Source organism: Balaenoptera borealis, assembly GCF_965194805.1.
Source record: "Balaenoptera borealis genome assembly, chromosome: 18".
In the NCBI taxonomy this organism is placed as follows: Eukaryota; Metazoa; Chordata; class Mammalia; order Artiodactyla; family Balaenopteridae; genus Balaenoptera; species Balaenoptera borealis.
In genome coordinates, this window is record NC_138877.1 from 62122660 (window position 1) to 62141111 (window position 18452).

At 35.6% G+C, this 18452-nt stretch overlaps 1 protein-coding gene across 2 annotated transcripts in view; it reads left to right on the forward strand.

The window, feature by feature from the left end:
• GPC5 (glypican 5) overlaps positions 1-18452 on the forward strand; it is a gene marked incomplete at its 5' end in the record, with an annotated part of 1368327 nt that overhangs the window by 606674 nt on the left and 743201 nt on the right. The gene's annotated exons all lie outside the window — the stretch shown is intronic.

An 18452-nucleotide genomic window follows, 5' to 3' on the forward strand; every position in this document is an offset into this window, starting at 1 on the left:
TCCTAAATTTTCCTGAAATAAGTCTTCATGTCTCCCTACCATCAATTTCCTAGATAAGTTATTAACCAGATTTATTAATACACTTAAAACTGTCCCCATCTCACAACCCAAAGTTTTTTGGTTTTATCTTTAATACCCTTCAAAGATGTCTTATTACCTGTCCTAGAGAATAGCATCTAAATTCCTTAAAAATCACATACAAAGCTTCCCGTGCCTGGCTCCTGGTAACCACTAGAGCATCCCCCACCTTGCAGTAAATGCTACGACAATGCTGAGCTTCTCTTGCTGACTTTGACATGCCTTGCTTTTGTGTGTCTTTCTGCCACTGCTCTTGCTATTCTTTTCCTGCGATGTTCCTATTCCCTCTCTACACTTTTGAAATACTTCAACACTCCTAATGTCCCATTTTCTCCAAGGATCTATCCCTTAATTGCCAGATGGAACTCTGTGTTCTTGCTTTGTGTTCTCTTCTTTTCATGAGCATATCTTTATCTGGATATTTATAAAATAAAGTGCGTATTTATGGGTTATTAAAAGTCAGTGTGCCTGGTGCATGGTTAGTGATCAATATCTGATTCCTTAATTAAACTGAGTTAAACTGCTCCCCCATTGTAATGGACTCAGCGTAAAGAGAATTCTCCCTCTTCCCCCATAAGTCAGGCTTTTGTATAATCCCCTCCCCTTGAGTTTGGGCAGAATCTGTGACTTGCCTCTAGCCAACAGAATGTGTCAATGCAAAAGGATTTTGCAGGTAATTAAGATTCCCAATTCTGTTGATCAAAAGGAAGATTAACCTGGATGAGCTTGACTTAATCAAGGTGAAATTCCTGAAACTGAGATTAGGGTTCTTCCTGAGGTAGAATACTCTGATGCTGGCCTTAAAGAAGTAAGCAGCTGTGTTGTGAACTGTCTGTGAAGCATACCACATGGCAGGGAACTGTGGCAGCTTCTAGGACCGGAAGGTAGAGCCCAGCCAATAGTTAGCAAAGCCAGGTCCTTCAGTCAGTCACACAGCTGGAAGAAAATTTTGCCAGTAATGGCATGGAGCTTTGAAGTGGATTCATCCCCAGTCAAGCCACCAAATGAGAATGCTGCCAGGTCAACACCTGGACTGCAGCCTTGAGAGACCCAGAACAAAGATCCAGATGATTTATGTCAGAATTCCTGACTCACAGAAACTGAGATAATAAGTGTGTTGTTTTCAGCTTCTAAGTTTGTGGTACTTTGTTCTGCAGCAATAGAACTCATAGCCCCACAGCTTCAGGTAGTCATTCACTATTTTACATGTACTATTACCTGTGCATTCCATTGCTTTTATTACCTTGCTTCATTCATTCACTCACTATCAATTTTTTGTACATTAGTGTATACCATTAATAACTTAAAAAATCTAAGTCATTAATAGGATGTATACAGAGATCAATAATACAAATTCTCAGCACTTAAGAAATTCATAGTCTGGTGGTCCCCTACAAAGCATAAAGGGAGAAGCAAGTATGTCTGCCTAGGGTGGGTGGTGAGATATCATGTAATTTCCATGACTTGAACACTTCTCCAGCCAATTCAAACCTACAAACTCCTTCAGGGCTCTTCTCAAGCTGTATGTCTGTCATTGAACCCTCTACAACTGTTGTTATATACAATCAAATTTCAAACAAGATCCACAAATAATACACAATTTAAATTTTTGTTATTTGTGCTGCATCTTTGCATCTTGTTTTCATAACTGTATTTTAAGCTTTAAGAAACAGAAGATCTTCATTTATATTCATCTCTGTGAAGAACAGAGAACAATGTATAAGGTTATAGCTCAGTTCTAGATGCTCTGTGTCTCTCTGTCTTCCAGAAACTTCCACAAGGCAATATAGCTTTAAAATATAAGATGTGCTTAAATATTTCCTTTTCTCCAATGTACCTGAATTTCATTGCTAAAGTCATTTTGGGGGAAACCATAATGTGTTCAGAAAGTTCTGTTAAAGTTCAGATAATTATAAAGGAAATTATAAAATTGCATGCTGAGGAAGATATTTGGATTTATAATTCTAGTATCAAACATTTTGAAAATACTGACCCTTACAAACTACATGGGACTAAATACAGACTCCATTTGCTGGACAAAAAAAAGGGGGGGGAGTGATCTGGGAGGATTGAGAACTTCTTCAAATCCAGCCTGAAGGAAGATAGAAAAAGGTTTTGATAAATTTATTAAATTTAATCAATTTTGATTATAGGGAGATTATAAAAGCTAACTAGCTGAGACTTCAGTAGGTAAGGACAATAGGACTGCCTCAGTCTCCATCATAGTAGTGTTCTCAGGCTGCCATAATAAAATAACATAGGATGAGTGGCTTAAAAAACAGAAATCTATTTTCTCTCAGTTCTGGAGGCTGAGAAGTCCAAGATCAGGTGTTTGCAGATCTGATTTCTAGTGAGAGATCTCTTCCTGGCTTGCAGATTGCTGTCTTCCTCCTGTGTCCTCACATAACAGAGAGAGAGCTTTCGTACCTCTTTCTCTTCTAATAGGGGTACCAGTTCTACCAGAGGATCAGGACTCCACTCTTAGGACCTCATCTAGTCTGGATCACCTCCTTTAAGGCTCTAGCTCCAATATAGTCACTAGACGGTTAAGACTTCAACATAGGAATTGACACAATTTGGTCTGTAACACCCATCTCCCAATAGTTCCCCCAAAACATTACAAAACAAGAATAAAAATAAAGCTACACAAAAACCATCCCTTTAGCATATCTTGAAGACAGAGAATGGCTAAACTTCAAAAGAACGCTAAGTAAAAAAAAGAAAGAACACAAAATCTCAGCCAGAGATGTTTCACTCTCCTGCCTCAACTGCCCTAATGTCAAGCTCTGTGACAGGCAAAAGCAGAAAAAACAAATGGATAATAACTATAGGGCAGAGGGAAGGAAGACCCCAGAAGGTCTAAGGCTTATATAAGGCCTGCACCACAAGGACTAAGTCATTTACAGGTCTGAAAATACATTCCTGAGTGTGGAATCCCAGGTAGGGACTTAGACGTTTGAACCACCTGAAGAGTAGTCTTCAAAATGCATATCTCCTGGGAAGTGAGGAGAGGATACAAATGTAAGATGTGCCTTTTGCAACTGCTTGACGAAAGGGGAAGAAAAGAAGAAGAAAATATATGATTGTGAAACATAAAAGAAAACCAAAGAATTTGGAGACATCTGACCCAGAGTAATTTCAACTAAACCAGGTTATAAAGTTTAAATGTCAAGGAACTAAGGGCATTAAAAGGTTTAAGTATTACAGAGGTAAACCCTAGAACAACAAGACCAAAAAGCAAATCATGCTTTAAACAGTATGTGTACATATACATGTGAAAGAGCAATGAATATGAATTTCATAGAGAAAAATATATCACAATGTAGATAATCATAAAATATGACAAAGCTGAGACCAAACATAGCAGTTATAGGTAAAATGTGAATGCACCTAACTCTTCTACTAAAGGAAAAAAGATTTTCACCTTAAATCAAAATGTAAGATACATCTATATGCTTTATATGAAAGACAAGTCTATAACAATGTAATTCAGAATGGGGGGTGGGGAAAGGGAAGGATAAACAAAAATATACCAGGCAAGCGGGGACAAAAGTTAAAAAAACACAAGGAAGCAGGGGTAACAATCCTGATAACAGATAAAGTAGAGTTCAAGAGAAAAGCATTAAACATGATAAAGCAGGACACCTTTTAATGGTAAATGTCACAATTCACAATGAAAGCATAACATGTATGAATATTTATAACCCAGTTAACACAGCAGTCACCTTATGAAGCAAAATCTGTCAGCAAATGCAAGGTGATATGAGTAGAATCACAGTAGTACTAGGAGACATTAACATAACACTCTCTGTACAAGACACATCAAGTGGACTAAATCTAAGTAAGGAAATAGAAGACCTACAAAATAAACCAATAAGGTAGATATTATGGATAGATGTTGAAATTTATACTCTGACAATAGACAATGTACTTTCTTCTCAAGCACGTATGTAACCTTCACGGAAAGACAAATGATCATATATTAGGTCCACAGAAAATATCAGTAAGGTCCATAGGGTACAAATATTACAAGTAACACTTTATGATTACACTAAAAAGACGTATGTACAGCATTTATAACAACTGTATTAATTTGCTAGAGCTGCCATAACAAATTACCACAAACTGAGTAGCATAAAACAGTAGAAATCTATTATCTCACAGTTCAGGCTATAAAATTGAAATCAAGAGTTCTGGAGAATTGGCTCTTTCTGGAGGCAAATTTCTAATAAGATCTATTGATAAGTTAATATTATTGTATCAATGTTATTTTCTTACTTGAATATCTGTATCTATAGAAAGTACTATTAATATTTAATTATAAATAGTATGTTATATAATACAAAATATATCATTTATTATTAAAGTAAAATAGAAAATATTTCAAATCTTTAGACATATTTTATAGACACCATATTTAAATGGAGGTCATTGTATAAAATGATCAAAAAAATTCTACTTTAACACAGTTTTCTTTGGTTTTACCTCACTATCAGCCTTCTTAGTTTGATTAAAATGGAAGTAGGAAAAATTAGGAGGTTCTGTTTTGATACTTATATGATTGACTTTTTTTGAAATTCAAAGTTAAATATGTATTAACTAATTGGAAAAACTCACAATACATTTTTAGCAAGTATAAGGACTTTTTATATGTTTATTGTCCAATTGCATGTAATTTTCTGTGAATTGACTGTTCATATTCTCATGTCCTAGGTGATGTATATTTTTGGATCACACTGACAACTCTTTGTCTGGCATTTTATATTTGAAACACAAAGATAGTTGCAATCCATGATTATTATATATTTTTTGAAGAATGCTGATTGGAAGGACTAGAAAGGTCAAGACCCAGGAGCTTGAAACTCTAATTGCAAGTTTGGTTATAATATACCATTAACGCTAATTTTCCAAGAAACATGGTCAGGGTGCATCTGCTCCTAGGGCATCTTTCTTACTATGACATGGTCAACTTTAGGGACATAAATAATGAGTAGTCTTTCGCCATAGTCACATTTGTCATATTCAGCTATCAAAAATCCAAAGTAGAATTTAGATAGGATATAGCAAAGTAATGCAGTCTCTTTATGTATATTTATCCCTTAGTTACAGCTTATACTAAAATATTTATTGTAGTTATTTGGAATGAAAAACTTCTAAGAACATTAAGAAGAATAATAACAGCATCTTATCCTTTACAGCACATAGCAGTATACAATACATGCTTATTCAGGGAAGGGACAGGGATTGACCATCTCATTAAGATATTAAATGAGAAACATGTGAATTGTCATTTAATGGATTCTGAAAAGTGAAATCGCTTAGATATTATCTTACCACATAACTTTTTAAAATTTAATATTTTGGACTGGAGGAGTTAAAATTATTCTATTACTTGATATGCAAATTTACCAACAAGCTGCTCACCTTCAAAAAGATATTTTATTTTATTTTTCAGTGAAAGGTGACTGATACAGGGCTTAACAACCCCACTCCTTGGGGATATAATTAGCTAGCTTGTTTACACATACCCTGTTGAGCTTGAAAGTGTCTGTACATAGATTACGTTAGTTACCATGGACTGACCATGCCCATAGTGGATTCTCAATGTGTTTGTATGCATATATTCACTATTTCCAGAGCTCTCCCAGCTATCATTTAATTAGGATGCGAACAAACTGGAGGAAATGAGTTTAAATTCGAATTTCTCTATAATTAGGATGAAAGAGTTTCAACATGGGTGACTTACGGTTTATAACATAAAATTAATTTATGCATACTACCTCAAGTCATTTCTAGCAAGAATATTTAAAATCAATAGTTATGGCCTCAGAATATACCCTTGCTCCTAGGGAATAAAATGATCTGTTCTAAAAAGTCAGCCTGTCATTTAATAGTTTTTCTTTCAGGATTTAATAACAATTATACACCTGAGCGTTAATTCTGGATAGCTATAGTTGTACCTCTGGTATATAATGAAAAAGTTAAGGATATATGATTTCAGATGGAAAAATAAACCTAAAGAAAACTTTAAAATATTCAAGGTAATATTCCAACACCAAACTGAAATTCAGATGAACTCTCTGAATACTGTCAACAGTCAGTCATTTCGTGGCACCTATGAGACATCCAGAAGGTATAATTTAGAAGCTGAATATGAGGGGTCTGGAGAAAGGGTCTGGATGGAGTTTATAGATTTGGCATTCATAAGTAAGCACATATTCTGTGATTGGCATTATTTAAATAGATGAGATTTCCCTAAGAAAGTAATCAGCATAAAAGAAAAAGAACATGGATGAAACCCAGAGAAATACCAATTTTTAAGAACAGGCAGGGGAAAAAACAAAGACCAAAAAACTAGAAGCAAGATGGATAGGAAAAAAGTACGGAAGGCAGGAGGAAATATTGTTAGAAAAAGAAACAGTGTAGAGATTTCAGGAGGGCCCAAGAAATCATATCAAATAAAATGGGGCTGTCAAAGATAAGGCCTGAAAGATGGTCCTAGCCCTGGATGATTAACAAGTCTTCGTTAACCATTTTGGTGCAGGGTTACAAGGATGGCTAAAGTGGGTTCAGATACCAGAGGACCAAGACGAAAATTGAAGAAAGGAAGTAAATAGTTCCTAGGGAATAAAATGATCTCTTCTGAAAAGCCTGTTTGATAGTTTTTCTTTCAGGACTTAAGAACAATTACACACATGAGAGTAAATTCTGGATAGCTTTTCCTTGTCAAGATCTTGCCTATGAATATGGAAGAGGACAGTATCTAAAATAGGACTCAGAATTTTAAAAAAAATGTTTTCCACAAGATGCGAGCATTTTGAGCCTATTTATAAGATGAAAGGAAGCAACATTGGAGAATGAGGTCGAAAATACAGGAGTGAGAGCTCTTGCCTTCTGAGACAGACCGCATTCTATCCATGGAATGTGTATCTCTCTAAATAACCTTACTTTCACTTTAAAAGAAAAAAGAAAAAGAAATACAGGAGAGAGTGTATAATTGATAGTTCAAAGATCCTACACAGAGTGGTAAGGATGGGTTTACATAACTCAGTGAGAAGTATTCATTTAGGATAGTATAAGGGACACGTTTTCCTCTAAAAGGATCTATAAGGAAAAAAGCACTGTAATAGTATAGGCATCAGGATAGGATTGGGTCAGAAAGCTTAACTAGTATATACCTGAACACTTCATTTTCTGTAAAAGATAAAGCCAAGTCATCTGCATGGATTGAAATATAAATTCTTCTATGGTTAATTTGAGGGGAACAAAGTATGTTTAAAAAAAAAACAAAGGAAGTTTGACAGTGGAAAATGAGGAATCACATGGAATAGATTGTTGCGAATTGCTTAGAACCTAACTGAGGTTGGAAACAATTTTGAATGACACTGTGGGAGAATATTATTTTAGTATATTAACAAATCATTTTCTTGGACAGAGAGGATTGTTGACTTTGTTTGTTTAGCTTTTCTTTTGCAATCCCTGACAAGTATATACGCATGGCCTTCTAAATATCTTACTTAAAAAAAAACAGAAGACGAAGATAAGTACTTACAATATGGCTTCTTATCTCAAAATACTACCCTTCCTAAAGGAACAACGTGCCATTATAATGTGATATTTTTTTTCTTCAGTTTTATACAATGCTAGTATAGCAGCTGTCTTTGGAGAACCTAAGAAACAGGGGGTTGTCCCTAGCACACCAGAAAAACGTAAAATTTTTTAATCTAAAAATGTGTGTGTGTTTGTACACACAAAATTTCCTTAAATGTCTTGCACCAGTAACTCTCCCAATTGAGCATCTCTGTGTGTTTGTTGGGGGCACACATAATATTCCTAGGGTACTTTAAAACACTGCCTTAGCCTTTACTTCTTGCTTTCACAGAGCTTCAAGGTCAGCCGTCATTAACAGTTTAGGGCCTTCTCAGGTTTCTCTGGGAATGCACATGTTACTGCACATGTGTATGTCCTCTACATTCCCAGGCATGTGTTGGAGCTTTTCAAAGCCCCAGATGATCATCTCGTTCTTCATTCCCCAACATTCCTTTAATGATTTCTGGTCAGCTTCTCATTTGCCCCAGCCGTTATTACCACCTCAGAGAGCTGAAATGTTAAACCATTGTCACTAATTGTTTTGGGCAAATACACATGGGAAAAGGCTAATAGCACAGAGAAATCTATGAATCAGGTAAAATAAAGACAAGATGATGGTGGCTTAGACCAGAGCGGTAGCAGTAGAGATAATATAAAGTATTTAAATTCTGGATATATTTTAAAGGTAGAATGGATAGAATTTACTAACGGATTGGATGGGAATGTGAGAAAAAGAGCCCGTTAATTCCTATTTGCCTTTTTCTATATAACAGAGAAAAAAACTGAGGGAGCAAGAACTTTAGCGACTTGTGCCAGGCTGTGCAGCTATTTAAAAGAAAGCACCTACCTGGCACATAGTGGGCAATCATTAAAAATGAATTTCACTTCCTTTGTGGTAGAGATGTCTAGGATTCAAATGCAGCTATTTTCAGAATCCTATCACTTCAATGAGTTATATATCTATATGTTAATTTCTTCCAATAATCAATCAACTAACTAGCTAAAAAATTAAACAAGAGAATTTATAGGCATTCACTCTGTTTCCAGCTTTGTGGAAACAGAAGAGATAATGCTGGTTATAATGACATCAACAATGACAAACATTGAGTGACTGCCTTCTGTTAGCTAATTTTTCATATATTATCTCATTTAATCCTTATAACAACCTAATGGGAACAATTACTATTATCTACAGCTTACAGTCATGTAAATGGGGGTTTTGAGGAAACTTCCAGGTCAAATAATGATAATACTCTGAGCATGGAACTCTTGGGGGGCTCCAAACCCATTCTGCCCCATTCATTGAGCCCCATCAGTGGATACTATGTTCTCATTTTCACTATAATTTTGAGGCTATTCACTTTTAAGTCTACCACAGCACTGAGGAAAGAAGGATATGAATAGGGCAAACTGAAATGTCACAAGGCTTACTGAGATTCAGCATTTTTCTTAAAGAAACATACATCAACTTGTTGCAACTTAATTTCCAGAGTTCCGAGGAAGTTGACTTTTTGGGACAACTTTCCCCAGTATTTTCATTGCTTTTATGGGGAAGTAGATTTTCAGTGGTCTTTCCCATTCTGAAAGTCAGAATGGCCTTATATATGTTTTTAAATTATATTCTCACAGGCATTCAGTTTAAGTATGGCAAGTACATTCCCTGTTTATTTAGAGAAGAGAGAAATCATAGATGAAGTAATTATTATAAGGTATTTTCTGTTAGACATCGACTGATAATCTGGGATCTTAGTACCAGACTTTCTTTTTGTTTTGTTTTGTTTTTGTTTTTGTTTTTTCCAATTTGAACTTAAAAGAAATATTTTATTATTTTTTTAACATCTTTATTGGAGTATAATTGCTTTACAATGGTGTGTTAGTTTCTGCTTTATAATAAAGTGAATCAGCTATACATATACATATATCCCCATACCTCCTCCCTCGTGCGTCTCCCTCCCACCCTCCCTATCCCACCCCTCTAGGTGGTCACAAAGCACCGAGCTGATCTCCCTGTGCTATGCGGCTGCTTCCTACCAGCTATCTATTTTACATTTGGTAGTGTATATATGTCAATGCTACCCTCTCACTTCGTCCCAGCTTACCCTTCCCCATCCCCGTGTCCTCAAGTCCATTCTCTACATCTGTGTCTTTATTCCTCTCCTGCCCCTATGTTCTTCAGAACCATTTTTTTTTTTTTTTAGATTCCATATATATGTGTTAGCATACGGTATTTATTTTTTCTCTTTCTGACTTACTTCATTCTGTGTGACAGACTCTAGGTCCATCCACCTCACTACAAATAACTCAATTTCATGTCTTTTTATGGCTGAGTAATATTCCATTGTATATATGTGCCACATCTTCTTTATCCGTTCATCTGTTGATGGACACTTAGGTTGCTTCCATGTCTTGGCTATTGTAAATAGAGCTGCAAGAATATACAATGGAGAAAAGACAGCCTCTTCAGTAAGTGGTGCTGGGAAAACTGGACAGCTACATGTAAAAGAATGAAATTAGAACACTCCCTAACACCATACACAAAAATAAACTCAAAATGAATTAAAGACCTAAATGTAAGGCCAGACACTATAAAACACTTAGAGGAAAACATAGGCAGAACATTCTATGACATAAATCACAGCAGGATCCTTTTTGACCCACTAGAGAAATGGAAATGAAGACAAAAATAAACAAATGATACCTAATGAAACTTAAAAGCTTTTGCAAATGAAGCAACTGACAAAGGATTAATCTCCAAAATATACAAGCAGCTCATGCAGCTCAATATCAAAAAAACAAACAACCCAATCCAAAAATGGGCAGAAGACCAAAACAGATTTTCTTTTGCTAAGAGTGACGGATAACATGCTGAAAGAGAAAGGTGAAGGTTTGATCTGAAGAATATCTGAAGAGTAGAAAAGGAGCTGACTAGGTATTTGTAGGTGGCTGTACCTCATGAAGGTCCCTGCTGAAATTCTCAATCCAAATGGTTTGGTAAATTTGGGGTGACAGGTGTAAAATGGGTTGTGTGAAGTCTGGAGTAGTTTGGACCCTATCAGATCCTTTGCAATGACATTGTAGATGACAGCCCCACCATTCTGTAGAAATATGTACCTGTCAGAAAATATTGAATTAGCTCAGTCATTGATCTGACGGAAGCATTTGTGTTCATATTTTTATAGAAATTATGAGGGTAAGATATAAAGAAGCATTAGACAAAAGTTTTGTTTTCATTGCAAAGGGGTTAGGATATTGTTGGCTTTTTATTCAACTTTTCCTGTGCAGGCCATAATCATTAAAATAATTCACTGCGATGTCAGAAAGAGCTTCTTGTCTTAGGGGCACTGGTGAGGTGAATTCACAATTATGGATCATTTTAATCGAATTATATCCTTAGAGCTTTAATTTTGAGCTCTGAATCCACAATCTGTAATTTGCAGGTAATCAATGATATTTATTTAAATGCTCTTGGGTAAAGATAATGTGAATACAGAAACCTGCTTATTTCTAGCATAAAATTGTTTGTGAAGCAAAATAATAGAGCACTGCAAATTAACTGTTAAAGGGAAATGTAATCTTGGTTTATTTAATTTTAATACCTTCGTTTGATATTTACCGAGTATTTTTAAGAATAACTTATATGTAATTTAGTTTAACTATCATTAAAATGTGAAAGTAACTTTGAAAGCAAGCATTCTTACCCTTTATGGTACTTATCTAGTACCAAACTGTTTTCATCTGTCATGGAAAAATATTTTTTACATTTTAGAATTAACGTCTGTACCTACTTGGTTAATCAAGGAAATGCCTGAATTAGGAAATGTTCCAAATTACTCTGTATAAATATATAATACTTTACTGATATTGACAAAATGAAAAAATTACATTGTAGTAGGTCTTATATATAGTAATCTTAAGAGGTTACCATAATAAATTTACAAATATGCATTTGTAAAAGCATAATTTTAGAGTTTTAAAAGAATCTCCTTTTCCCTTCTCAGTCAGTGCTGCTCAAAAGTAGCCACTATTTTCATGTCTATTATCATAGATTAATATTTCCTATTTTGGTCTTCATATACATGGAGGTATACAGTATTTACTATTTGGGCTCTGGCTCTTTTCCACTCAAAACTATATCCATGAAATCCATCTGTATTATTTTACACAGATTTATTCTTTTTCCTGCTGTGTAGCATTACATTGTTTACATTGTTTAATTCATTCAACTGCTGATGAGCATTCAGGTATTTCTGTTGAAATTGCTGGTTGTAAGTTATATATGTGTTTAACTTTAGTAGATAATGTTAATCATTTTTTCAAAATGGTTGTACCAATTTAGGGGCCCAGATACAAATATGTGAAGAAATCCTAACAATCAACAACAACAAAAAAACAAAAACAAGAAAACATTGACAACCAATATGAAAAAAAGCCGAATTAGTTCAACAAGCACTCACAATATACACAAGTTTATGAAAACCAAGCATTAAATTTTGATAAAGAGCAGTAAGAATCTCAATTGAGCCATATATGTGAAAACAATTGTTCTTTCATATTATTAAATAAAAAATAGATTTAGGGATGATGAGTGCTTAATTGAGGCTTTTTATTGGCTAGACCTTCAAAGTTGGAATTTTTAATTCACAACAAATCCTTATAGCAATTTTATATGTGGATAGAATTAGGAAAATAGCCCTGAGGTTATTGAATAAAATGTTTAAAGTACCTTATAGGATGAGGAGAAAATGAAAGTGAACAAAAATACCAAGAATAAGCGATAGAGTGTTTACAGTTCAAGTACGATCAGATGAAAAGGTAGCCTCCCCTAGAATTCTTTAGGTAATTGTGTATATTTGCCATTTTCATGTTTTGCAGCACATTATTATTTCTTTTAATAGATTTATTTATTTATTTAGTTTTGGCTGCGTTGGGTCTGTTGCTGTGCGCGGGCTTTCTCTAGTTGCGGCGAGCGGGGGCTACTCTTCGTGGCGGTGCGCAGGCTTCTCATTGCGGTGGCTTCTCTTGTTGCGGAGCTCGGGGCTCTTGGTGCACGTGCTCAGTAGTTGTGGCACGCGGGCTTAGTTGCTCCGTGGCATGTGGGATCTTTCCAGACCAGGGCTCGAACCTGTGTCCCCTGCATTGGCAGGCGGATTCTCAACCACTGAGCCACCAGCGAAGCCCAGCACGTTATTTTTGGCCCAGGGAGTCCACTCTCTTTACAGATATGCAAAGTATTCCTAACTAGGAACAACTTCTAGCCTCAAAGTCTAAAGATAAAGAAAATTATCATTAAACACTTCTGGTTCTAATATTGAATACCTACGTAAAAATTTCCCATCACCTTCCAACAAATGAGTTGCTCGAACCATTTTTTGATTAATCATCACTCACTATCAGGCGTTCTCTTCCTCCTTTGGGGCTGCAATTAACCCTCTTTATATTACATGGTATATACAAATGTTATTTTCTTTCAAAGTGTTATTACCTATATTTATGTATTTACATGGTTCACTTGACGATTTTTTCTATCTGTGAAATTTCTTCAGACATGTTGAATACATCATAATTTCTCCCACTTTTATGATCAAAACATTTTTTCCATTTAATAGTTTTTTTCTTAGTTCCAGTTTCAGAAATGAACTAAAGTTAAGTGAAGAATTGGTAAACTTGAACAGAGGGATACCCATGTCTTATCAGTTTGGCTCATTTAGTTTACATCGTTTTATTGAGCTTTGCTTTATTGTGCTTCAAAGATAGTGCATTTTTTTACACATTGAAGATTTGTGGCAATCCTGTATCAAGCAAGTCTACTGGCACCAATTTTCTAACAGCGTATGCTCACTTTGTGTCTCTCTGACACATTTTGGTAATTCTCACAATATTTCAAACTTTTTCATTATCATTACAGTTGACCCTTGAGCAACAAGGGGGTTAGAGGTGTTGACTCTCATGCAATCAAAAATCTGTGTATAACTTTACAGTCAGCCCTCCACATCTGAGGCTCCACATCTGCAGATTCCCAACCGTGGATCAGTACGTACCTATTGGAAAAAGTCTTCATATACGTGGACCCGCGCAGTTCAAATCACTGTCATTTTAGGGTCAACTGTATATGTATTATGATGATCTGTGATGATCTTTGATGTTACCATTATAAAAAGATTACAACTCACTGAAGGCTCAGATGATGCATGATGATTAGCATTTTTATCAATAAAGTATTTTTAATTAAAGTATGCACATTGTTTTTCAGATATAATGATATTTCACGTTTAATAGACTACAGCAGTGTAAACATAACTTTTATATGCACTGGGAAACCCCAAAACTTGTGTGACTCATTTTATTGTGATATTTGATTTATTTAGGTGGTCTGAAAGCAAACCCACAGTATCTCTCAGTGCCTGTATTTGTTTATTTCCTAAGCTTAACCTAAGACCCTTCCCCTTTTCAGGAAAACTGATTCCTAGACATGTTTAAGTGTAAAGTATATTCCCCTCTTTTATTATTTCTACCAAAACTAACAGCTGAATTTTTGTTGTTGTTGGTTTTTTTTGTTTTGTTTTGTTTTTTTTCACTCAAATTCGCTTACTCAATATATCTGGGAAATATAAGAGACAGGTTATTCCTGTGGTCATTTATATTTTCTTAGGGCAGTTTCTTATGATATGCCTAGTTTCTTAATATTAAAAAAAGAGTCAAATTCTCCCATTATCAGGCCACTTGAAAGAGTTTATAATAATCCTGCAGCCTTACTTCTAGAATAATGAGGGCAATATTTTTTTTACTACATTACTGTGAAAAGTTAATATACCATTTTTGAGTTTCTTCAGTCTTATAGTTAATAGTTGTAATTGCCAAGAATTGGAGACAGAATGTTCCAGAAATATATATATATACATTTTTTTTCTTTCTCTGGAAATTTTCTGTTACTCTTTATAGATTCTCTTATAGACCATATTTCATAGCCTACATTGTACCCTGTGTTTGCACATGTAAGTTTTACAAGTTAAAGCAAGAGTAAGAGAGAGAGTGAGAGCTAACACACTGACCAAATAGTGGAATTACCTCCATGGCTCGGTATCTATCTTATTATTCAGCATGTTATTCTACCATTTTCTCTCTTCTCGAAACCTATATCACCTAAGGCTCACCACCCTATGCTTGAGCAGATTTGTTCCCTAAAATGGCTAAGTTCATCCAACGCTAATTCTTCCAAATTTCTTTTTCTTTCCATACAAAAGTTTCCGTCTTTAACCTATTCTGTCCTCATCCATTCCATTTCAGAAGCAGACACTACCCTCCTCTTTCCAAGGCTAATTCCTGCATCTGACTTGTTTATTCCAGCCCAGCACTTTCCTCCATTAGTTATCCTTTTCTTTATTACAGCTGTCACCTCTTATATTCTATTGGCTCCGATTTCACATATTTTCTTGAAATTCCTTCATTTTAAACGTTCCCTCAACACCAACAATAATTATATACAACAATAAAGAATACTACTATTTATTATAGCCACCATATGTTGGGGAACATGCTACTAATTACAAAACAGTCATGATAATAACAAATCCTTATTTTGACTTTCCAGATATTTCTCCTTGCTTTACATATATCAACAGACACTTAATCCTGGGGAAAAAAACAATGCAAGGAAAGCATTACTATAATCCTCATTGGGCATGGTAGAAATTAATGCTCAGCAAAATCAAGAGTTTCAATCCTACACACGGAAGAGACTGCAGTGCTGGGAGTTGACCCCAGGTCTTTGGACTCTAAAACCCATAGTTTTACTTTATTTTTGCTCTGTCATCACATAAATCTTCTTAATAAACTACCACAATATGGTACTAATTTCCAGCATTCTAACAAAATTTGTTTCTCACATGTGGTCATAGACCCTCATGTTTGCTCTATTCTAGACACATTTTCTGTGGTATTAGATACTTAGCAAATCTATCTGTAGAATCATCTTTATCCTTTGCATTTCCTGTGCCAGCTTCTGGGTGTCCTCTTGCCCCTTCAACTTTCTTTTCTCATTCCTCTGCTATCATCTCTGTTCCTATTGTCCTTTCTTATCATTGTTACCTGAGTCTCTATCCTCAGACCACTTATTTTCTAGAGGTGCAAACATTCCTTGATCAACTTGAATTCTCAAAAGTTTAATAGCCATATCTGTGATCTCTTCTGGTGTACATATCCAGTATGAAATATAAAAAATCTCTTTTTAGTTCATTATTTCCACTGGTTGCTCTAAGAGACCCTCTAATCCCAGTCATCAAATCCTCTTGATCTTGCCTCCTCACTATTTTCCCCCTAGACCCTTCTCTCTCTCACCCTGATCACTTCTATCACCTGATCTTCATAAGCTCTCACTAAAACTGTTGTAAGCACCTGCTGCCTGGTTTTCATCTCCCCAAGGTCTTGCCTTCAATTGGTCTTCCATCTAAAATACATTTGATAAGTACTTCCTTCCATTGGACTTTTATTCACTCTTCTGTATTTATTTTTGGTAAGAGCAAATTCTGAGACCCAAAAGATGAGGGAGTCAGGTGATGTTGGAATTGAAGAAATGCATATACTAAGAATGTTAAATAGCAATTATAAAGGGCCAAGTAAGAGTATGTATCTGAGGCAAGAAAACTTTGTCATGGGTAGGCCTTGAATAAAGGATTGTCAAGAAATGAGAGTGAGCAGGAAAGAGGGGCCACATCTTGCAGGTACTATGAACAATAGTTAGTGTAACCTTTACAGAGGGGTGGAGAGCTATTTAAAGCTTTTAGGATAGCAGTGGTATTATGATATTTGCATATGTGTAGACCACATGGGTTGCAGTATGGAAACTGAATTGGCAAAGTTGCTTTTAGGTAGTGACTTGGGATTTGTGTCTGAGAGTGGGGTACAAGATACCAACCAAGATCCTATTAAAAAAGTCTAGTTGGGAAATCCAGGTTCCTGAAAGAGAGCATCCACTGGGAAACTGAAAAGACATAGAGGTAATCTGAAATTTATTTAGGAGATGAAATCCACATAGCAAGTTGATCAGCAAAAAGAGGCTACTCTAGTCCTATGGAATAGCAAAGCCATAGACTAACAGCTTTTGATAGTTTCACATATGAGATTTGAAGAAAAGAGAAATATGCAGGATTGAGTCTCAAACACATGCAAGTAGAGACACAAACTAAACACCAGTTAATAGAAGGGAAACGAATAGAAGGAAAACCCTTTTCCTTTTATTTTTAGTCTTAAGCAACTCTGCTTACCTATGTTGAGACTGCCTGAATTTGAATGCAAGACCTTATTAACTTCCTGACAAGAAAGATCTACTCAAAAATAAGATTTGCCATGTGTTGCTAAAATTCTGAAGTGGCCCTTCTGCAGCTTCCATAGATTGTTTTATCAGTGTATTTGGGGGTACTCAGTCATTGACAGCTGGGCAGGCATTGACTTTCCACTAGAAATGGATAAGTTAAACTTGTTCTGGAGGAAAAAGTTGTCCTACAGACCTCTTTCAAACAGAATTTGAAGAGGAAAATTGGTGCTTGCCATTTAATAGTTTGTAATTTAAATGATAAGGGTCAACAGTTTAGCTGTGTTAATAGGAGCTGAGCAGTAATAGTCTCATGTTAGTTTTCTCTGACTAAAGGATAATTGAAGGACAAGAAAATTGTAGACTTGACCTCAATATTCTAACTAATAATTCATCATTCTTGTATTTTTAAATGTATTGTACCCAAAGAAGGGGATAAGAATTCTGAGGCTGTGGATTACTTTTGGCTGTCATTATGCCTATTTATATTCAAATTTGGACATTTTCTTTCAGTGCCCTGATTTTTAGGAGACAGAGCTTTTCTTAAGAGTTGTTTTGGTGGTGTTTATTCATTTATTCCATCAGTCAGAATTTTGGATGTATCATCTATTATGTGTGACTGGACTAGTCATTGAGATATAGAACTGAATAGGATAGGGTCCTTGCCTTCAAAGGGCTACCTTTCCAGGTGGAAAAAGGTTTCACTTAACATTTTGTTTGGCTACAATCTGTAACAGAAACCCAACTTTGGCAGCTTTAATAAGTAAGAGGTCAGGATTGGCAACCCCAGTCTAGTATTGCGACTTTATGATATCATCACAGAAAGCACACTTTCTTCTTTTCACCCTGCCACCCGTCATATGTCTCTTTCTGGTGGTCACAGGATGGCTGCTTCATCTACCCACATTGTTTCTGTGATCCTGTGAAAAAGGCGAAAAGTCAGAGGGCACATGGCATATGATAGCTGATATTTCTCTTTCCCCATCATCATGCCCAGAAGGCTTTTATTCACATCTCATTTTCAATAGTCTTTCAGATCAGATGACACTCTTTAGGTACCAGAAAGCCTGGGAAGTCAGTATTTTTAGGCAGGCGCATTGCTGACTCAAATGCAACGAGATTCTGTAAATTAGAAAATAAGAAGAGAATGAATATCTGTTGACAACCAGCTGTTTCCACCATGATTGATAGATTCCTCCTTCTCCAAAACACTAACAGCAGCACTGTGAAATAAGTGCTATGGAGAAATGGTGCACAAATTCTGGAAATACAAAGAGAAATACAGATGGCAATCACTTCAAATAATTGTTCCCAAAAGAGGTGATGCTATGATGAGTCTTATTAGCTAGCAATTTTTCGGGTGGACAACAGTAGGGAATACCAATCCATGAAGAAGGATCAATTTGGAGAAAAGCATCAAAGTAAAAATGAGCTGTGCCCAATCAACAAAACCAAAGAATACTGGTGTGATGAAAGG